At 35.7% G+C, this 24,816-nt stretch overlaps 1 pseudogene; it reads right to left on the bottom strand.

Annotated features, from left to right (window-relative positions):
* Window positions 1-12,943: 12,943 nt before the first annotated feature.
* LOC116575637 lies at window positions 12,944-13,100 on the bottom strand (annotated as a pseudogene).
* Between the last annotated feature and the right edge of the window lie 11,716 nt (window positions 13,101-24,816).

Raw genomic sequence — 24,816 nt, 5'->3', positions numbered from 1 at the left:
AAATACTAGCTGATAAGATCCACCAGTACATTAAAAGGATTATTCACCACGACCAAGTGGGATTTGTTCCTGGGCTGTGAGGGTGATCCACAGAACAATCAAGATGATATACTACATATATAAAAGACAAAAATGGCATGATCCTCTCAATAGTTGCAGGAAAAGCATTTGATAAAGTATAGCATCCTTTCTTGTTTAAACCTCTTCACAGTGTAGGAATAGAAGGAACATACTTCAGTATCATAAAAGCTGTATATGAAAGTCCATAGGGAATATCATTCTCAATGGGGAAAAATGGAGAGCTTTCCCCCTAAGGTCAGGACCATGAGAGAGAGGCCCACTCTCATCACTGTTGTTCAACATAGTACTAGAAGTCCTAGCCTCAGCAATCAGAGAACAAAAAGAAAGAAAAAGAATCTGAATTGATAAAGAAGTCAAACTCTCACTCTTTGAAGATGATACAATACTCTAGATGGAAAACCCCAGTACTGCTAGTGCTCATACAGGAATTAAGCAAAGTGGCAGGATATAAAAGCAATGCACAGAAACCAGTTGCATTTCTATACACTAACAATGACACAGAAGAATGAGAAATTAAGGTGTCAATCCCACTTACAATTTCACCCAAAACCATAAGATGTCTAGGCATAAACCTAGCCAAAGAGACAAAAGATTTGTACTCAGAAAATGATACACACTCAGGAAAGAAATCAAGGAAGACGCCAAGAAATGGAAAAACTTTCCATACTCATGGATTGAAAGAACAAATATTGTTAAAATGTCCATGCTACCTAGAGCAATCTACACATTTAATGCAATCCCTATCAAAATACCATCCACTTTTTTTTTTTTTCCCACAGAGCTGGAACAATCAATCCTAAAATTTGTATGTGATGAGAAAAGAACCCAAATAGCTAAAAGAATGTTGAGAAAGAAAACCAAAGCTGGTGCCATCACAATTCCAGACTTCAAGCTCTATTTCAAAAGCTATTGTCATCAACACAGTATGGTACTGGCACAAAAACAGACATAGAAATAAAAGGAACAGAATAGAGAACCCAGAAATCACCCATCAACTCTGTGGTCAACTCATCTTTGACAAAGTAGGAAAGAATATCCAATGCAGAGAAGACAGTCTCTTCAACAAATGATTTGGGGAAAATTGGACAGCCACCTTCAGAAGAATGAAACTGGATGATTTTCTTATACCTTACACAAAATAGTATCAAAATGGATGAAAGACCTCAATGTAAGACAAGAATCAAATCCATCAAAATCTTAGAGGGGAACACAGACAGGAACCTCTTCAACCTTGACCACAGCAACTTCTTGCTAGACACATCTCCAAATCAAGATGAAAACTTTCACACAGTAAAGGAAACAGTCAAAAAGATAACCAATAGAATGGGAGAAGATATTTGCAAATGACGTATCAGATAATGGGCTAGTACCAAAAATCAATAAAGAGCTTATCAAACTCAACACCGGCAGAACAAAGAATCCAATAAAGGAATGGGCATAAGATATGAAAAGACATTTCTGCAAAGAAGATATCCAAGTACCATCAGACACATGAAAAAATCCTCAACATCACTCAGCTGGGAAATACAAATCAAAACCACAATGAGATACCACCTCACACCAGGCAGAAGGGCTAAAAAGCTACAAGTCAGGAACTGACAGATATTGACAAAGACACAGAGAAAGGGGAACCCTCCTACACTGTTTGTGGGTATGCAAGTTGGTAGAGTCATTCTGGAAAACCGTATGGAAGTTCCTTGAAAAGTTGAAAATATATCTACCCTATGAACCAGCAATTACACTACTTATTATTTACCACAAAGATACAAATGTAGTGATCTGAAGGGGCACCTGAACCCCAGTGTTTCTAGCAACAATGTCCAGAATAGCTAAACTATGGAAAGAGCCAAGATGTCCATTGACAGAAGAATGGATAAGGAAGATGTGGTGTATATATGTATACAATGAAATATTACATAGCCATCAGGAAAAAAAGAAATTTGCCATTTGCAAGGATGTGAATGGGACTAGAGGGTATTATGCTAAGTGAAAAGTGAAATAAGTCAATCAGAAAAAGACAGTTTTCATATTATCTCAATGAAATGCAGATTTTAAGAAACATGACAGAGTGTCATAGAGGAAGAGAGGAAAAAATAAAAGAAGACAAAACCAGAGTCACAGACAAACCATAAGTGACTGTTAATATGAGGAAACAAACTGAGGGTTGCTGGAGGGGAGGGGTGGGGGGATTGGGAGATGGACATTAAGAAGTGCATGTGATGTAATAAGCACTGGTTATTATATAACATTGATGATTCACAGACCTGTACCTCTGAAACCAATAATACATTATATGTTAATTTTAAAAAAGAGTCTTATAAAAAGTTCATCTTTATCTCTCTGAATCTTCCTACCAAAACAAACAAAACAAAACAAAAAAAAACTGAATGAATTCCAAACAAGTCCTTTATTCTTAGCCCTCTTAGTCCAACTAATGTGCTGTCAATATACCAATACAAAAACAATTTATTGCATATCTTGTATAAATTCATATCTAAACATTGCTTTCTATTTTATCTCTAATTAAAAGTGGCATGGTTTTACAAGGTAAACATATTTATTTTATTATATTTTCTTATAGAAATTGAATACAAATTTTTTCAATAGAAATTTAATTTACTATTGATTTTCCATTTGGATAGTCAACTATACCAAGTTTACTTATTAAACAGGCTGTTCTTTCATAATTTATTTGACATGCCATTGCCCTTTTATGACTTTCTATTCTGTTCAATTCATTAAAGTTATCTTTTTTTTTTTTGGATGTGTATTCAGGCTATCTTTTGGGTTTCCCATTTATTTATATTAATAATTCTCTTTAGTAGGGAAATAACTGAAGGTTGAACTTAGTGTATTTCCCTAATTTTTTAGTGGGGAGATGAGCTGTGACAACTAAACTCAGACTCATAAATTTGTTGAAATTTCTTTTGAATTCAAGATTAATTTGAAGGAAATTAATGCTTAGCTTATTGAGTGTTCCCCTCGATTACTACTGATCATCTCTATGAAATAAATGCTTTATTTTATTATTTTTAAAATTATCTTTATAAATAAAGATAAATAACTTGAATTGCTATTTTCTATTATTTTATAATTCCTTATTATTATTCTTATTAGACAAATATTATTAAATTTTATTTTCTTCTTATAAATATTTTGATCAGAAATATAGGAATAGTATAAATTATGTGCATGATGGCTTTTATAAATAGTTACATTTTGTACAGTTTTATGTAAAAATGAAATAAAATGTTACAGTGCAGTTTTTGCCATTTGTGCATCTAGTCCTCAATTCTGTTCTCTTTCATCATAGAGGTATTCATTTTTTCATGTTGATAAACTTGTAGATAATCTGCATTTTTTCCAAGTTAAAAAAGTTATATTATTTGCATATAATGGGAGTTTTGTTTTTTTTTAATTGTTATAACACATATATAAGTTTTTAGTCTTTTTACATTGATTAGTGTCTTCAGAATAATAATAAAAGAGTTTAAACTTGTGCTAATTTTGGCATTTTTCTTTAAAGAGAATAAATATGATTCAACAAACTCACTTCTGGGTATTTACCAGAAAGAAATAAAATTACTATCTCAAATAAATCTGTAATCTCATGTCAATTGTAACATTATTTGCATATATGCATATATATACACACATTTATATATTTATATATATACATTTATATATTTATGTATATTTATAAATATATAAAACATGTACTTATTAATATTTATACATATGTATATTTATAAATAATTTATAAATATATATAAATAAATATATAAATATATGTACATATTTTATATACATATAAACATATGTATATAAAAATATATATACATGTGTGTGTGTGTGTGTATATATATATATATATATATATTATTCAGTCATAAAAAAGAAGGGAATCCTGACATTTGTGCCAATATGGATGTGGTTCAAGGTAGGGGAATCAAATTAGAGGAAAAACGAATACTGTATGATATCACTCGTACATGGATCTTAAAACAAGAATGACACCAAAAATAATGAATTCATAGATCCAGGGACAGATTGTTGATAGCAAGGTTTAAGAGTGAGCAAAAAGGTGAGGGTGTGGACTTCCAGTTACAAAATTAGTAAGTCCTAGAGATGTAATATATAACTTGGAAACCGCAGTTTTAACAATGTTGTATTATATATTTGCAAGTTGCTAAAAGAGGAGATCTTAAAATTTCTCATTATAAAAAAAATGCTGGTGTGTGATAATACATAGTAACTAAATTGGTATGACAATCATTTTGCAAGTATACATATATCAAATCATGTTGTATACCTAAAATTAACACAATGCTATATGTCAATTATACATTAATTATACAGACATGCAACCACACATACCCAATTAAAAACAGCAACAACAACAACAACAACAACAACAACCTGACTCTGGACTGAAACTTGCCCTCAGGAAATGAGGCTGTCTGCATTTCTAACAACCCCACTACACCAACAGCATGGCAGCGCTTTTTAAACTTCTTAGTCTCAGGACCCCTTTAATGGCAAACCTGCTAAAGATCCCAAAGAGCTTTTGTTTATGTGAGTTATAGCTTCCAATAGTTATTTTATTAAAAACAAAACATCCAGGCAATTCTTATATCAGATCAATTAGATTTTAAGCCAAAGACTATAATAAGAGATGAGGAAGGACACTATATCATACTCAAAGGGTCTGTCCAACAAGAACATCTAACATTTTTAAATATCTATGCCCCCAACGTGGGAGAAGCCAACTATATAAACCAATTAATAACAAAATCAAAGAAACACATCAACAATAATACAATAATGGTAGGGGACTTTAACACTCCCCTCACTGAAATGGACAGATCATCCAAGCAAAAGATCAGCAAGGAAATAAAGGCCTTAAATAACACACTGGACCAGATGGACATCACAGATATATTCAGAACATTTCATCCCAAAGCAACAGAATACACATTCTTCTCTAGTGCACATGGAACATTCTCCAGAATAGATCACATCCTCGGTCCTAAATCAGGACTCAACCGCTATCAAAAGATTGGGATCTTTCCCTGCATATTTTCAGACCACAATGCTCTAAAGCTAGAACTCAACCACAAAAGGAAGTTTGGAAAGAACCCAAATACATGGAGACTAAACAGCATCCTTCTAAAGAATGAAAGGGTCAACCGGGAAATTAAAGAAGAATTGAAAAAAATCATGGAAACAAATGATAATGAAAATACAATGGTTCAAAATCTGTGGGACACAACAAAGGCAGTCCTGAGAGGAAAATATATAGCGGTTCAAGCCTTTCTCAAGAAACAAGAAAGGTCTCAGGTACACAACCTAACCCTACACCTCAAGGAGCTGGAGAAAGAACAAGAAAGAAACCCTAAGCCCAGCAGGAGAAGAGAAATCATAAAGATCAGAGCAGAAATCAATGAAATAGAAACCAAAAAAACAATAGAACAAATCAACGACTCTAGGAGCTGGTTCTTTGAAAGAATTAATAAAATTGATAAACCCCTGGCCCGACTTATCAAAAAGAAAAGAGAAAGGACCCAAATAAATAAAATCATGAACGAAAGAGGAGAGATCACAACTAACACCAACGAAATACAAACTATTATAAGAACATACTATGAGCAACTCTACGCCAATAAATTTGACAATCTGGAAGAAATGGATGCATTCCTAGAAACATATAAACTACCACAACTGAACCAGGAAGAAATAGAAAGCCTGAACAGACCCATAACCAGTAAGGAGATTGAAACAGTCATTAAAAATCTCCAAACAAACAAAAGCCCAGGGCCAGATGGCTTCCCGGGGGAATTCTACCAAACATTTCAAGAAGAACTAATTCCTATTCTCCTGAAACTGTTCCAAAAAATAGAAATGGAAGGAAAACTTCCAAATTCATTTTATGAGACCAGCATCACCTTGATCCTAAAACCAGACAAGGATCCCATCAAAAAAGAGAGCTATAGACCAATATCCTTGATGAACACAGATGCGGAAATACTCAACAAAATACTAGCCAATAGGATTCAACAGTACATTAAAAGGATTATTCACCACGACCAAGTGGGATTTATTCCAGGGCAGCAAGGTTGGTTCAACATCCGCAAATCAGTCAATGTGATACAACACATCAATAAAAGAAAGAACAAGAACCATATGATACTCTCAATAGATGTTGAAAAAGCATTTGACAAAGTACAGCATCCCTTCCTGATCAAAACTCTTCAAAGTGTGGGGATAGAGGGCACATACCTCAATATCATCAAAGCCATCTATGAAAAACCCACTGCAAATATCATTCTCAATGGAGAAAAACTGAAAGCTTTTCCGCTAAGGTCAGGAACACGGCAGGGATGTCCATTATCACCACTGCTATTCAACATAGTACTAGAGGTCCTAGCCTCAGCAATCAGACAACAAAAGGAAATTAAAGGCATCGAAATCGGCAAAGAAGAAGTCAAATTATCACTCTTTGCAGATGATATGATACTATATGTGGAAAACCCAAAAGACTCCACTCCAAAACTGTTAGAACTTATACAGGAATTCAGTAATGTGTCAGGATATAAAATCAATGCACAGAAATCAGTTGCATTTCTCTACACCAACAGCAAGACAGAAGAAAGAGAAATTAAGGAGTCAATCCCATTTACAATTGCACCCCAAACCATAAGATACCTAGGAATAAACCTAACCAAAGAGGCACAGAATCTATACTCAGAAAACTATAAAGTACTCATGAAAGAAATTGAGGAAGACACAAAGAAATGGAAAAATGTTCCATGCTCCTGGATTGGAAGAATAAATATTGTGAAAATGTTTATGCTACCTAAGGCAATTTACACATTTAATGCAATTCCTATCAAATTACCATCCATCTTTTTCAAAGAAATGGAACAAATAATTCTAAAATTTATATGGAACCAGAAAAGACCTCGAATAGCCAAAGGGATATTGAAAAAGAAAGCCAACGTTGGTGGCATCACAATTCCGGACTTCAAGCTCTATTACAAAGCTGTCGTCATCAAGACAGCATGGTACTGGCACAAAAACAGACACATAGATCAATGGAACAGAATAGAGAGCCCAGAAATAGACCCTCAACTCTATGGTCAACTCATCTTCAACAAAGCAGGAAAGAATGTCCAATGGAAAAAAGACAGCCTCTTCAATAAATGGTGCTAGGAAAATTGGACAGCCACATGCAGAAAAATGAAATTGGACCATTTCCTTACACCACACACAAAAATAGACTCAAAATGGATGAAGGACCTCAATGTGTGAAAGGAATCCATCAAAATCCTTGAGGAGAACACAGGCAGCAACCTCTTCGACCTCAGCCGCAGCAACATCTTCCTAGGAACAACGCCAAAGGCAAGGGAAGCAAGGCAAAAATGAACTATTGGGATTTCATCAAGATCAAAAACTTTTGCACAGCAAAGGAAACAGTTAACAAAATCAAAAGACAACTGACAGAATGGGAGAAGATATTTGCAAACGACCTATCAGATAAAGGACTAGTGTCCAGAATCTATAAAGAACTTAGCAAACTCAACACCCAAAGAACAAATAATCCAATCAAGAAATGGGCAGAGGACATGAACTGACATTTCTGCAAAGAAGACATCCAGATGGCCAACAGACACATGAAAAAGTGCTCCATATCACTCGGCATCAGGGAAATACAAATCAAAACCACAATGAGATATCACCTCACACCAGTCAGAATGGCTAAAATCAACAAGTCAGGAAATGACAGATGCTGGCGAGGATGCGGAGAAAGGGGAACCCTCCTACACTGTTGGTGGGAATGCAAGCTGGTGCAGCCACTCTGGAAAACAGCATGGAGGTTCCTCAAAATGTTGAAAATAGAACTGCCCTATGACCCAGCAATTGCACTATTGGGTATTTACCCTAAAGATACAAATGTAGTGATCCAAAGGGCCACGTGCACCGGAATGTTTATAGCAGCAATGTCCACAATAGCCAAACTATGGAAAGAACCTAGATGTCCATCAACAGATGAATGGATCAAGAAGATGTGGTATATATACACAATGGAATACTATGCAGCCATCAAAAGAAATGAAATCTTGCCATTTGCGACAACATGGATGGAACTAGAGCGTATCATGCTTAGCGAAATAAGTCAAGCAGAGAAAAACAACTATCATATGATTTCCCTGATATGAGGAAGTGGTGATGCAACATGGGGGCTTAAATGGGTAGGAGAAGAATCAATGAAACAAGATGGGATTGGGAGGGAGACAAACCATAAGTGACTCTTAATCTCACAAAACAAACTGAGGGTTGCTGGGGGGAGGGGGTTTGGGAGAAGGGGGTGGGATTATGGACATTGGGGAGGGTATGTGCTTTGGTGAGTGCTGTGAAGTGTGTAAACCTGGTGATTCACAGACCTGTATGCCTGGGGATAAAAATATATGTTTATAAAAAATAAAAATTAAAAAAAATCCATAATTCAATCTCTCTTTTCTGATTCTTAGTATCACTATGGCCCAAGTTTTAGAAACAGAATAACACTCTGAGTTAATCACATTGGATTTTTTAATTCATGCCTGTACAGGTTGAAGGTGTATCCGGTTCAAGAATAGTTTGTACACCTCTGTGTAAAAGCTTCTCTGAGATTTAGACTCTGTGGCTATTTTGTGTCCATGTTTCAGAGGGTAATGACATGAATGACAGTGTGTTACTGCCAACAATGGTCACACCTAGAAGGCGGGGTGACCTCCAATATAAAAAAAATTACATATAAATACAATGTTTAAAAAAAAACCTTCAGAAAAAGAAAATATATGCATTATCTGAAATTCAATAATAAAATGTATAAAGTTAAAACAAAACAAAACAAAACTTTTTCTCAAATGCACTTGCTTAAGCCCCAAAACAGCTCAAATCCTATCTATATGTGCTCAGAATTCTAGACCAATGCCCATTCAACAATATAAATTCAAAACAAAGAGAAAAAAGATTGTAGAGATAAGATGTCTAATTAAACTCATATCCTGTGCCTAGACTTTGGATTTCACTATCAAATAGGGCTGTAATCCTATGCAAGGAAGTAAGTGTTGTTGGTGAAACATAGCATAAAATATTTTTGCTACATTTTTTGAAAGGGGGTTTTATTATATTCAGTGCTAAAAACAGGAGGTATGCTTGTGTAAAAGTTTAGGCTTAATATAAATATACATGGACTAAATTCCATCCTATCATGTAATTAAGATTTCAAGGATCTTATTAAGTTAGGTACTGTGCAATAGCTAAATACTTTCAAAAGGTTCAGTGTGTTTTCTGTCTATGATACATATTTTCAGTATGTCTTTTTACACATTTTTGCAGTTGGCGATTAATGGATTGATGAGGCCATATGTATTTTTTTTTTATTTCATCAACCATGTCCTCAAATAGTGCCAAATACCACTGCTGAAACATTACTTTGCACTTCATATGCACCTTCTGACAATGGCAAACACATAGTTTAAAATAAGAATGGACTATTTTAATCTCTTCATTTTCGTTTCTCTTTTTTTATATTCAATAAAGATGGAGCTGAAATAATTACCTTTTATGGGAAAAAATGTTTTCCTTGACCCTCCTAGGTTGCCTGACTGAGTCTGAAAATTAAACTGACAGAAAATTCAACAGAAGAAAATTGTGCATATTTTATTTAATTTTCACATGTATTTCAGAGCCTTCAAAAAAGAATGAAGTTCTAAAGATGTGCCCATAGCCAGAAGACTTTTATACCTTTGAAATAAAGAAACATGTCTGTATGGGCTAGAGCAAAGTATTAGGGACATTTCAGGATCTTCTGAAGTGTAAACCAAAGGGTCTCTGACCAGGTCTCTGTACCAACAGGACAGCTTGAGGACAGTGGCTGGGAGAGGCTGAAACCAGTTACAGAGCCCTTTCAGAGTCTCTGGGATAACAAATGATAGTGGCACCCCCTGGGTCCCTTAAGGGGGCTGGGCCAAGGATAGGACCCTTTCAGGATTTCCGGGGGGAACAGATAAAATTGCCTCTTGCAAAGTACCTGTACTAGAGGTGTTTTATGGACTTCAGTTTGGAGAGTCTGGAACACATCTTCAGAGCCCTTTCAGAATCTATAGTTGGATCATTTTGGCAGGCTCTCCTTTATGGGTTAAAGCTAATTCACAGGTAACTTCAGGGTTCACAAATGGGAACCTGGTATGTGTGCCTATTATTTCACATAGGCACAAGTGGGTATTGCTCTAACTAGGTTCCCTGGAATATGGTGGTGTTGACAGGACCAAGACAAATGTAGTCTGGTCTTCAGTGGCACAGAGCTGTCAATAGGTAGGATTGTGGTCAGTGAGCCAGCCACATGGTTAATGGCCTGCCTTCTTGAAACAGTTCTCATCAGTCCTGAATTCTATCAGGGTTTCAAAGTCCTACAAAGGCAATTCTTTTTGTTCCCATGGATGGATGACAACTTATTGTTTAGGTAATATATGAACTGAGACCATCTTATTTAGATCACTCTTAGCGTTTCTTAATTTCTACAAGACTTTCTCAACTAATTATGTTGATTTCAGACCTTAACTCTCTTGCTTTATGTTTGTCTGTATTTATCTTGGAATATGACAAAACGTTCCATGCTGATTTTGGAATTGATGTTTACCAAGGGTTTGAAATTGACTTAACACATACATGCCCATGGAAACCAAAGGATCTATGAAACTAAAATTCACCTAAAATTTTCCTATTTAGAGCACAACCCTCAAGAATGTTAAGATTACTTAATTTTTATTAGCAACCATTTAGCAAGCAGAACATCTCCTTACCATTAGTTTCAACAACTTAAACTCTATTTTGACACATTTGTATTGAATGCCTACTATGTGCCAGATACTCTGACATTTGTTAAGGGCATAGTAGTGTCTAAGACAATTGAGTCTTGCTCTAGCTCTCATACTGGAAGTGTCTAGCAAGAAAGACAGACATAAAACAAGTAGTAGTGTAATGAAGATATTAAAAAAAAATACCCTGCAATGAGATCATGTGGGGAGGATATTTAACCTAGAGAGTCAGAGGAGACTTGTGTGGGGAAGATGGAGAGAGGTAGATGAAGGGATCTGAAGTGGAAGTTTGGGGAAGATTTGCTTGGTGAAGATGGAAAGAGGTAGATAAATGGACGCTAGGTGGAAATTTGGGAAAGTTGGAATAGATAAGAGCGTTTATTGGTAAAGATCAGATGGAGCGTAACATCAGTGTTCAAGTTAGTTTATTATGATTGGTGCATAGAGAAAAAAATAGAAACTGGGAAGGAATAGGTCTTAAGAGTAAACTGGAGAGCTTTGGAGAAACCAGCATGGAGGCACTAAGTCAATTCTCTTTACTAAATGTGCATTTGAATTACTTAGACTCTAGCTCAATATTCTCTTAATTTTATTTTATTTTTTTTAAAGATTTTATTTATTTATTCGACAGAGAGAGATCACAAGTAGGCAGAGAGGAAGGCAGAGAGAGAGGAGGAAGCAGGCTCCCCGCTGAGCAGAGAGCCCGATGCGGGACTCGATCCCAGGACCCTGAGATCATGACCTGAGCCGAAGGCAGTGGCTTAACCCACTGAGCCACCCAGGCGCCCAATATTCTCTTAATTTTAAATAAACTTTTCATCCTAGAACTATTTCAGATTTATAGAAAAATTTTATTTTATTTATTTTTTTTAAAAGATTTTATTTACTTATTTGACAGACAGAGATCACAAGTAAGCAGAGGCAGGCAGAGAGAGGAGGAAGCAGGCTCCCTGCTGAGCGGAGAGCCTGATGCAGGGCTCGATCCCAGGACCCTGGGATCATGATCTGAGCTGAAGGCAGAGGCTTTAACCCACTGAGCCACCCAGGTGCCCCTATAGAAAAATTTTAAAAATAATATGGAGAATTCTCACATGCCCAGTGTCTTCTATGATCAACATTAGTATTGTACAATTTTATCACATTTTCATTATGTGATGTCAAGGGTGCATGGTTTGAAAATACCATATCATTATTGATGTTTCTCTTGACCATGTGGCTGAGGTAGTGTTTGTCAGGTTTCTCCACTGCATAGTCACACACTTTCTCCTTTTTTCCTTTACTGTTTGGAAAGAAGTCACTGCATAGCTCACACTTGGAACTGAGAAGTTGTGCTCCACCTCCCTGAGGGAGGAACATGCACATAAAGTATGATTATTCTGCATGGGAAATTCATCTATTCTCTCCCATTCATTTATTTAACTGTTTATTATTTCAATATGGTTTATAGATATTTGTTGTATACTTTGTTCTTTATTTTGTTTCTCAAATTGCTTGTGTTAGCCATTCAGAACTCTTTCAATTGGCTTGCGTGTCCTGTTGACATGCATGCCTTAACTTTCTGATCCTACAAGATTTTGCAGTCTTGTCTTGCATGTTCTCTGTCTCCGTCCTGAAGAGCCCTCGTTCTGTGTGTTGGTGAATTGTATTAGAAACCAAGATCTGGGTACTACTTATGCTCATTGCTACCAGGTGTCATTATATCTGGTCCCTCTTAGTTAATAGAACAAGGAAATATGCGCGGTATATACATATTGTGTATATATATATATATATATATATACATATATATTTTTTAATATCCATCTGTATTAAGTTAAAATATTAATTTATATTGCTATCTCCAATTTGAATCCATTACTATGTGGATTATTCTAGATTTTGACCTTTGCTTGTCTATAACCTCCCATCCCCAACAGTAAAAGACCTGGGTAGTGCCATCCACCTTTTATTTAATTAGTTTTTAAATTCCTCTCTAGACATAGAATAATTTGAGTTGTTAACCTATGCCTGCATCAAGAATAACTTTATTAGTCACACTGCAATGGTTATAAAGAGTTTCTTTTGCCTTTTATCTACACTGATATGTATTTTAATTAGCAATAATCGCGCCTCGGATAAACCTCATTGGCTACGATACTGCCACTGCGCAAAGCTACACTGATATGTATTTTAAAAATTACTTTTAAAAGGTCCAATTCTTTTCTCCCACTCCCTTTGTTATGCTATAGTGTTATTTCATATATTTACAATTAAATTAGATATTTTTTAAAAGCCTTCATTCCATCATGGAATCTTCCAACCTCCTAGTGATTCTATTCTATTCTTGTATTCTATATTGCATTATAGTCTATATATTTTATATATAATTCTATTTAAATAGCATCAAAATAAATGACTTAAAAAAGAAATATAAGAGTTGTACAGTAAAAACTATAAAACATTTTTGAAAGAAATTAAAGAGAGAGAATGAAAAGTGAGATAAAGATAGGAGATGCTCTCCCCAATGTCTATAACCCAGCCACTGTATCTCTAATCTCCCACGGCCTCAGTTTGTTTCATGAGATCAAGAATCTCTTATAGTTTGTCTCCTCCTAATCCCACATTGTTTCATTTTTTCCCTTCCTACCCCCTACAACCTCCACCACTGCCTCTCAAATTCATCATATCAGAGAGATCATATGATAATTGTCTTTCTCTGATTGACTTATTTCACTTAGCATGATACCCACCAGCCCAATCATGTCATTGCAAATGGCAAGATTTTGTTTCATCTTATGGCTGCATAGTATTCCAACACACACACACACACACACACACACACACACACACCTATCTATCGATAGATAGTTAGATAGATAGATATAAAATCTTCTTTATCCATTCATCTGTTGATGGACATCTATGTTTGTTCCATAGTTTGGTTATTGTGAACATTGCTGTTATAAACATATAAACACTTGGGTGCATGTGCCCCTTCAGACCACAACATTTGTATCCTTAGGGTAAATACCCAGTAGTGCAATTGTTGGGTCATAGGGTAGTTCTGTTTTCAACTTTTTTGAGGAACCTCCATACTGTTTTCCAGAGTGGCTGTACCAGATTGCATTCTCACCAACAGTGTAGGAGGGTTCCCCTTTCTCCACATCCTTGCCAACATCTGTCTTACCCTGACTTGTTAATTTTAGCCATTCTGCCTGGTGTGAAGTGGTATCTCATTGTGGCTTTGATTTGTATTTCCCTGATGCCAAATGATGTTGAGCACTTTTTCATGTGTCTTTTGGTCATTTGGATGCATTCTTTGCAGAAATGTCTGCTCATATCTTCTGCCCATTTCTTGATGGGATCATTTGTTCTTTGGGCGTTGAGTACAGATTTTGAGTACTAACCCTTTATAGGATATTTCATTGGGAATATCTTCTCCCATTCTGTCAGTTGTCTTTTGGTTTTGTTGAGTGTTTTCTTTGCTGTGCAAAAGCTTTTGATCTTGATGAAGTCCCAATAGTATATTTTTGCCCTTGCTTCCCTTGTCTTTGGTGATGTTTCTCAGAAGAAGTTGCTGCAGCTGAGTTTGAAGACATTGCTGCTAGTATTCTTGCCCAAGATTTTGATGTATTCCTGTCTCACATTGAGGACTTTCATCCATTTTGAGACTATTTTTGTGTGTGGTATAAGGAAATGGTTCAGTTTCATTCGTCTGCATGTGGTTGTCCAATTTTCTCAACAGAATTTGTTGAAGAGACTGTCTTTTTTTCCACTGGACATTCTTCCCTGCTTTGCAAAAATTAGTTGACCATAGAGTTGAGGGTCTATTTTGGGGCTCTCTATTCTGTTCCACTGATCCATATGACTGTTTTTGTGCCAGTACCATAATTTCTTGATTACAGCTTTGTAATAGAGCTTGAAGTCTGGAATTGTGATGCCACAAATTTTGGTTTTCTTTTTCAACATCCCTCTGGACCTTCAGGGTCTTTCCTGGTTCCATATAAATTTCAGGATTATTTTTCTATTTCTTTGAAAAAAAAAAAAAGGATGGCATTTTGGTAGGGATTGCATTAAATGTGTAGATTGCTTTAGGTAGCATAGACACTTTCACACTATTTGTTCTTCCAGTCCATGAGCATGGAAACTTTTTCCATCTCTTTGTGTCTTCCTCACTTTCTTTCATGAATACCTCATAGTTTTCTGAGTACAGAGTCTTTGCCTCTTTGGTTAGGTTTATTCCTAGGTATCTTATGGTTTTGGGTCCAATTGTAAATGAGATCTACTCCTTAATTTCTCTTTCTTCTCTCTTGCTGTTGGTGTATAGAAATGCAACTGATTTCTGTGCATTGATTTTATATCCTGACACTTCACTGAATTCCTGTATCTAGCAGATTTGGAGTGGAATCTTTCCAGTTTTCTACATAAAGTATCATATCATCTGCAAAGAGTGAGAGTTTGACTACTTCTTTGACAATTTGAATACTTTTATATATTTTTTATTGTCTGATTGCTGAGGTTAGGACTTCTAGTACTATGTTGAATAGCAGTGGTGATAGTGGACATCCCTGCCATGTTCCTGACCTTAGGGGGAAAACTCAGTTTTTCTCATAGATGGCTTTCTCATTGTAGGTTTCTCATAGATGGCTTTTATCCCTACTCTGGGAAGAGTTTTGATCAAGAAAGGATGCTGTATTTTGTCAAATGCTTATTCAGCATCTATTGAGAGTATCACATGGTTCTTGTTCTTTGTTTTGTTAATGTATTATATCACACTGATTGATTTGTAAATGTTAAACCAATCTTGGAGCCCAGGAATAAATCCCACTTGGTTGTGGTGAGTAATCCCTTTAATATACTGTTCATTCCTATTGGCTAGTATATTGGTGAGAATTTTTGCATCCATGTTCATCAGGGATATTGGTCTGTCATTCTTCTTCTTAATGGGGTCTTTGTCTGGTTTTGGGATCAAGGTAATGCTGGCCTCATAAAATGAGTTTGGAAGTTTTCCTTCCATTTCTATTTTTTGGAAGATTTTTCAGGAGAATAGATAATTCTTTAATGTTTGGTAGAATTCCCCTGGGAACATTTTAACAATGTTTATTCTTCTGTTCCAAGACCATGGAATGGTCTTCCATCTTTTTGTGTCTTCTTCAATTTCTTTCATGAGTGTTCTGTAGTTCCTCGAGTATAGATCCTTTACCTCTTTGGTTAGGTTTATTCCCAGGTATCTTATGGTTCTTGGTGCTATAGTAAATGGAATCGATTCTCTAATTTCCCTTTCTGTATTTTCATTGTTAGTGTATAAGAAAGCCACTGATTTCTGTACATTGTCTTTGTATCCTGCCACGTTGCTGAATTGTTGTATGAGTTCTTGTAGTTTGGGGGTAGAGCCTTCTGGGTTTTCCATATAAAGAATCATGTCATCTGTGAAGGGAGAGAGCTTGACATCTTCATTGCCAATTTGGATACCTTTTATTTATCTTTGTTGTCTGATGGCTGTTGCTAGGACTTCTAATACTATGTTGAACAAGAGTGGTGAGAGTGGATCAGAAGAATAAACATTGTTAAAATGTCTATACTTTTAATGCCATTCAGATCAAAATTCCACCAATATTTTTCAAAGAGCTGGAGCAAATAATCCTAAAATTTGTATGGAATCAGAAGAAACACTGAATCGCTAAGGAAATGTTGAAAAACAAAAATAAAACTGGAGGCATGACATTACCTGATTTCAAGCTTTACTACAAAGCTGTGATCACCAAGACAGCATGGTACTGGCATAAAAACAGACACATAGACCAGTGGAACAGAGTAAAGAGCCCAGATATGAACCTTCAACTCTATGGTCAAATAATCTTCGACAAAACAGGAAAAAATACACAGTGGAAAAAAGACAGTCTCTTACATAAATGGTGCTGGAAAAACTGGATAGCTATATGTAGAAGAATGAAACTTGACCATTCTCTTATACCATACACAAAGATAAACTCAAAATCAATAGAAGACCTCAATGTGAGACAGGAATCCATCAGAACCCTAGAGGGGAATATAGGCAATAACCTCTTCGATATCAGCCACAGCAACTTCTTTCAAGATATGTCTCCAAAGGTAAAGGAAACAAAAGTGAAGATGAACTTTTGGGACTTCATCAAGATCAAAAACTTCTGCACAGCAAAGGAAACAGTCAACAAAACAAAGAGACAGCCCACGGAATGGGATAAGATATTTGCAAATGACAGTACAGACAAAAGGTTGAGATCCAGGATCTACAAAGAACTCCTGAAACTCAACACACACAAAACAGACAATCATATAAAAAAAAAATGGGCAGAAGATATGAACAGACACTTCCCCAATGAAGACATACAAATGGCTATCAGACACATGAGAAAATGTTCATCATCACTAGCCATCAGGGAGATTCAAATTAAAACCACTTTGAGATACCACCTTACACCAGTTAGAATGGCTAAAATTAACAAGACAGGAAACAACATGTGTTTGAGAGGATGTGGAGAAAGGGGAACCCTCTTCCACTGTTGGTGGGAATGCAAGTTGGTGCAGCCTCTTTGGAGAACAGTGTGGAGATTTCTCAAGAAATTAAAAATAGAGATTCCCTAAGACCCTGCCATTGCACTATTGGGTATTTACCCCAAAGATACAGATAAAGTGAAAAGAAGGGCCATATGTACCCCATGTTTATAGCAGCAATGGTCATGGTTGCCAAACTGTGGAAAGAACCAAGATGCCCTTCAACAGACAAATGGATAAGGAAGATGTGGTCCATGTACACTATGGAGTATTATGCCTCCATCAGAAAAGATGAATACCCAACTTTTGTAGCAACATGGACAAGACTGGAAGAGATTATGCTGAGTGAAATAAGTCAAGCAGATAGAGTCAATTATCATATGGTTTTACTTATTTGTGGAGCATAACAAATAGCATGGAGGACATGGGGAGTTAGAGAGGAGAAGGGAGTTGAGGGAAATTGGAATGGGAGGTGAACCATGAGAAACTATGGACTCTGAAAAACAATCTGAGGGTTTTGAAGGGGCAGGGGGAGGGAGATTGGGGGAACCAGGTGGTGGGTATTAGAGAGGGCACAGTTTGCATTGAGCACTGGGTGTGGTGCAAAAACAATGAATACTGTTACACTGAAAAATGAAAGAAAGAAAGAAAGAAAGAAAGAAAGAAAGAAAGAAAGAAAGAAAGAAAGAAAGAATTAATTCCCCTGGGAAGCTGTCTGGCCCTGGGTTCTTGTTTGTTGGGAGAATTTTGATGACTGCTTCAATCTCCTTACTGTCCATGGGTTGCTCAAGTTTTCTATTTCTTCCTGGTTCAGTTTTGGTAGTTTATATAACTCTAGGAATGAATCCATTTCTTCCAGATCATCAAATTTGCTGATGTGTAGTTGCTCATAACATGTTCTTATAATTATTTTTATTTCTTGGGTGCTGGTTGTGATCTCTCCTCTTTCATTAATGATTTTATTAATTTGGGTCCTTTCTCTTTTCTTTTTGATCTGTCTGGACAGGGGTATAACCACCTTATTAATTCTTTCAAACAACCAGCTCCTAGTTTTGTTGATCTGTTCTACTGTTCTTTTGGTTTCCATTTCATTAATTTCTGCTCTGATCTTTATTATTTCTCTTCTCCTGCTGGATGTAGGCTTTTTTGCTGTTCTTTCTCCAGCTTCTCTAGGTGTAGGGTTAGGTTGTGTGTTTGAGACCTTTCTTGTTTCTTGAGAAAGCCTTGTATTGCTATATACCTTCCTCTCATGACTGCCTTTGCTGTGTCCCAAAGATTTTGAACATTTGTGTTTTCACTATCATTTGTTTGCATGATTTTTAAAAAATTCTTCTTTAATTTCCTGGCTGATTCATTCATTCTTTAGTGGGATGCTCATTAGCCTCTTAGCCTCTTTAGTCTCCCTCCTCCCTCCTCCTTTTGAGTTCTTCTCAAATTTCCTCTTGTGATTGAGTTCTAGTTTCAGAGTATTATCATCTGAAAATATGCAGGGAATGATGCCAGTCTTCTGGTACTGATTGAGACCTGATTTGTGACCCATGATGTGATCTATTCTGGAGAATATTCCATGTGCAATAGGGAGGAATTCTGCTGTTTTAGGGATGGAATGTTCTAAATGTTCCATCTGTGAAGTACATTTATTTATTTTATTTATTTATGTTTGTCCTGGAAGCTTTTTAAAAAAATATATAATATATATTATTTATTTTTTTTTAAATGTCTTAACAGTGTTCTAGAATTCATTGTTTATGCATCACACCCAGTGCTCCATGAAATACATGTCCTCCATAATACCCATCACCAGGCTCACCCAACCTCCCATCCCCTGCCCCTCCAAAACCCTCAGATTGTTTTTCAGAGTCCACAGTCTCTTATGGCTCATTTCCCCCTCCAATTTCCCCCAACTCCCTACTCCTCTCCATCTCCTCATGTCTTCCGTGTTATTCCTTATGCTCCACAAATAAGTGAAACTATATGACAATTGACTCTCTCTGCTTGACTTATTTCACTCAGCATAATCTCTTCAAGTCCCATCCATGTTGCTACAAAAGTTGGGTATTCATCCTTTCTGATGGAGGCATAATATTCCACAGTGCATATGGACCATATCTTTCTTATCCATTCATCTATTGAAGGGCATATTGGTTCTTCCCAGAGTTTGGCAACTGTGGCCATTGCTGCTATGAACATTGGGGTACAGATTTTCACTACTTCTGTATTTTTTGGGTAAATACCCAGTAGTGCAATTGCAGGGTCATGGGAATCATAGGAATCTCTGTCCAAAATGTTTTAAAGACCATGTATTAATTTCATAACATGAAAACAACAAAGGTATTTCCATCATGAAAAAATGATAAAATGTAGTTTTCAACACTTCAAATAGAAGAGTTGCTGAAATATTAAATTAATTCTCTTGAATAAAGATATGGTGCTATAGGCAAAGTGCAAAGAGGAAAAATAAGAAAACTACAAGAACAAATCTGAGGGAAAAAAAAAATGACCAAATGACCACTGTTTCACTTTCAAGGCTGCCTCTGTGTATATAGCTAGGTAAATAATGTAATATATAATATAAAATCAGTTATAGCACATATATAAATGTAAAACAACATTTACATTTTCAGTCACATCTTCAGATAATTCATTTCTAAATGCACAGATACCTAAGCTAATACTGCACATGTGGGCAACAGTTACCACATGCACCAAAGACAAATTAAATATTATGTACAATTATGAAAGTACAGAAAAAGAAACAAAGTGAAATTCTAGAATAATATTATCACTTTGGTTGTTCCAGTGATTACTGATGCTTATTTAGTTATTTACTATTTTTTCATAACAATGTCTTATTTTCCTTTTAGAATTCTCATTTTTTACACTTAGCAATAAACATGAATGTAAACTTATATACCTGAATCTCCGATTTCAAGTGCTCCCACTTCCTATCTTTTTGGAAACGTGAAACAGCAAAATCACAGAAATGTTAATAACTAGTTTACAGTCGGGCGCCTGGGTGGCTCAGTGGGTTAAAGCCTCTGCCTTCAGCTCAGGTCATGATCCCAGGGTCCTGGGATCGAGCCCCGCATCGGGCTCTCTGCTCCGCAGGGAGCCTGCTTCCTCCTCTTTCTCTGCCTGCCTCTCTGTCTACTTGTGATCTCTGTCTGTCAAATAAAAAAATAAAATCTTTAAAAAAAATAACTAGTTTACAGTCAAAGATTCCATGTATTTTCTTCTCAACCAACGACATATGTTTATTCTAACTAGATTTGTTCATTTTGTTTTTCTGAGTTATGTAACAGATTCATGGAAGGAAATAAAATAGGAGTAAAGAAACACTTTGGAAGAGAAATGTTTGACTTATGGAATCATAACAGATGGGAAGAGTAAAATGTACAGATATGTTCACAACATCTGCAAGAGTACAATTTATAAATATCACAAAACAAAATGAAGCCTCTTTCCAGCCCTTACAATAGATTCTTTATTCAATATCAGTAGCAAGGTGTTGCCTACTTCTGGTGCTTTTATAGGTGGATCAAACATGCCTTTTCCTGGTTACTTTTCTGAAATGTTTATTTTAGTAGAAAAATCCACAGTGCCTACCTGTAACTATGCTGTATGACAAGACTGTAAAATACTGCATTTTGCTTCCAATATAATGGAGAACTTGTCAGAAAATCTGTTGTGTGTGTGCCTGTATTTTTTTCCCATGTTGTCTCCAGAATTGTTTTTACTTCACCTAAGGGAAAAACAGAATGGCATACAGAAAGGAGAATGTAATTTGAGATTACAGTCACTGCCAATAAATCTTTCTATTGGTTTAATACTGCCACAGTGAAAATACTTGAAAGAAATCATCTTTATCAACATTTTTTAAATTTTTAAGCAAACTATATTAGAGTTATTGGTATATGGACTAATTACTTGGAAATCTACCCGTGTCTATAAACACATGTGTATTTAATTACTTTGGAAAGCATTTTACCATTAATTGTCATCATGATGGTATGTAATATAACATAGTAAAGCTCATTTGTCCTACCAGCTGTTATTTAGTTTGCTCATACAACTCTGTCTTGGCTGGGTGTTGACTGATGTTTGACTTCAGTCTGTAGGTTGAATACGGGATTCCTCTTCCTTATGTCACTCACATATCTTAGACAGCAGCCTACCTGATACAAGTTGTTCTCAGACTGATCCTTTTCTCTTATGTCTGCAAACATCTTATTGGACAAATACTAAATTAAACACTGGTGGGGCTGGGAAATATACATCACTTTGTGTGGGAAAAATGGCAAAGTCATATAGAAAAGGACATGGATACATGGAATAGTTAAGGCATTGTAACAATTAACCATCTAGCACACAATTTTATATCAGAAATATACTTACATTTTCATAAGAAAGATATTTTGGGATCTTTCCATGAAGCTACAATGCATCACAATTTAGTAGCATTAAATAAACAGTTGTCCTAATAACTCAAATATGGTAAATTATCTTATACAGGTATCAATAGCCAATGTATGTTATGTTACATGGATCATTGCTGTTTTCCCAAGGTGACTGGCATCTACTAACTGCTTGGCTCTATGACATCATCTGACTGTGTTTCCTAGACACTTTTCCTGAGATCTATGGAAATCAAGTACCAGAACCAAGATCTTAAATTCTATTAAATTTTATGATTACACAAGGGGAAAAATCATCCTCCGAGAATTTGAAGACATTTATTTTGCTCCAACAGATGTTCAGCCCATCCTCCATGTCAGGTACATGTGGTTTCTGTTTGCAAATATAATGCTGATTGAAATAGCACATATTTAGAGAAATCTATGATTTCTCAACATACTTACAAATAACTGATGATTATTTGAGTAGTCTAGAATTAATTCAGATATTTTAATGCTAAATGCATCTACCTAACTATTTTGTTAGAGCTTGATCTGATAAATAGTATAAATTTGAAACAACTGTTATTTATTTTAATTATCTTTGTTGTCATTAAATTATTTTCATTGAAAAAAATTAACATTCTGAAAATTTATGTATATTAAATTTGCAAATTGATGAGAGAAAACTTTATACATGTTGTTAAAAAGGAAAAAAATACTTTCAAATGTAACCCATTATTATAACATAGATTATTATTTCTGATATTGAAGCCTTCAAAATATCTATTTTTAAGAATAACTTGAAACAATAAGTCTAGAGAAAACATGGTTTCCAAAAATTAAGAACTGAAAAACACATATGCACATACAAAATGCATTCATAAAGAGGCACTATAGAAGGAGACATACTTTAAAATGCCATTATTCACTAAATCAGTCATTCATCAAATAAACATTGATTAAACACATGCAAATTTCTGAGTATAAAATAAAGTAGAGACACAGCTCTTGATTGTCAAGAATCTTATCACCGTGAAGTTGAGGGGTATGTGGAAACAAAGACATTTTATTAAATATTTAAGCATATACATGCATGATATTGTGAGGGACTACAACATTATTTGGACCAGATGTGGGGAAATAAATAAAAAAATAAGCTTGGGGATTATTGTTTTATTATAAGAAACAATTATATCAAGTAAAAATTTTTATTGGAGCAATCTGATTAATGTGGAATTTATAAAAGTGACCCTTGTATATTTATAGGCCCAAACCACTGCCCAGACCTTGAGAAAATTCAATTGATCCCATATTGTAATCAATATAATGAGCCAGAGTCTAATCCCATGATCTGTATATACTCCATATTATAATACATATTTAAGCATAAGTTAAAAAATTGCATTATCAAAAAATATATTAGTTTTCTATCATTGCCCTAGCAAATTCCCATAGACATAGCATCCTAAAGCCACAGACCATTTATTAGTTTACCTTAATCTTGGTCAAAAGTCCAGCTCAGAGCACTGGATTCTCTGCCCAGAGTCTCATGGGGCTGAAATCAAGATGTGAGCCTTTATCATCTAAGCCTTTGGTCCTCTCCCAAGCTCTCCAATGTTGGCAGAATTCATTTTCTTCTGAAACTTTCACATGGCTCCCTCCATGGTCAGGCCAGCAGTGGCACATGGAGCTTTTTCCTGCTTGGGATCTCTGTCTCCCCTCTTCTGTGATTACATTGGGCCTATCCAGTCTAATCTCATATTTAAAAGTTTCAGAAATGTGTGCATAGGCATCTTTGGGGGCCTTTCACAAATATGCAGCATCTTTTTTCTAGAAGAAACACCTGTATAAAGAAAGGTAAATGTGCGGTTGGAAAGTATTTCAAATTTAAAGTCATAAGCTTGCTATAATTGTTCTTTGTTCTCCTTCACAGATGATTCATCATATGCTTTTAGAAAAATAGTAAAGTAGGAATGTTTACTATCCACTTATGGATGAGAGAGTAATAAGTATGGTCTAAGGAAGGTGACAAATGGTAAAACAGTTTCTGCAATTCTGGGAGTCATTTAGAAGGAAATAGAAGTTGATCCAATCCTGGTGTGCAGTGAGTGAGAAAAGGGAATGCTTTTCTTGAGGGCTGTGATTTAGAGAATTTAATTTTAATTACAATTCTGAGCCTGAAATTTTTACTATGACCACTTATAGATCATCAATTGGCTTGTTTAACAGGAGGGGAAGTAGACTGGTGGACCAGACCCCAGATGGAGGAGAGTAAGGAGTGAGGGGAGGAGTACACTACCCTATCTCTCTCTCTCTCAAGCCCCTACACACATGACCCAGCCTGCTTTAGAAGGAAAGTGGTGGAGGTTTAAATCATATTTGATGTTGAGTTTTTGAATGGATTAGACTCAATTATCAAATGCCACTGCTGAAAATTTATGGAACATTCACAGGATATAATTTAGGGACAGGAAATGGAGATCCAATATGTATTAAAATTTCTTTAAAAACCTAATTATGACTATAAGCTCATAATTGACAAGGTATTGAGAAGATGTGGGAAGCCAAAAGGATCAGTGATTTATATCAGCATTAGGAGAGAAGCAAGCAAAGGAGAGGAGTTACAGATAGAATATATGCATGGGGTCAAGGTAAAAAAAAAACAAAAAACCACATACATGTAGTTCTGGTTTCTGAATAGCCATGATAAGAACGTGTAGGTGTGTATACAAATAAATGACAGGTGATGGGATTCAGGGAGAGAGGATGAGAGAGAAAGGGAGAGACTGATCTCCTCTACCTATTTTTCTATGTACGTTAGAATGGGCCACAGAGAAAGTGCACCATTCTGGTGTGCAGTGAGTGAGAAAAGGGAATGCCACAGAACAACAGATAAGGCACTGAATTTAACTCATTTAAGCAAGCAGGTACTGGCTGCCTTCTTTTATAAGGACTTCTGG

The sequence above is a fragment of the Mustela erminea genome, chromosome 16 (assembly GCF_009829155.1).
Source record: "Mustela erminea isolate mMusErm1 chromosome 16, mMusErm1.Pri, whole genome shotgun sequence".
NCBI classification, from domain to species: domain Eukaryota; kingdom Metazoa; phylum Chordata; class Mammalia; order Carnivora; family Mustelidae; genus Mustela; species Mustela erminea.
Note: the sequence above shows the minus strand (reverse complement) of the source record. Positions and strands in the feature narration are given on the sequence as shown.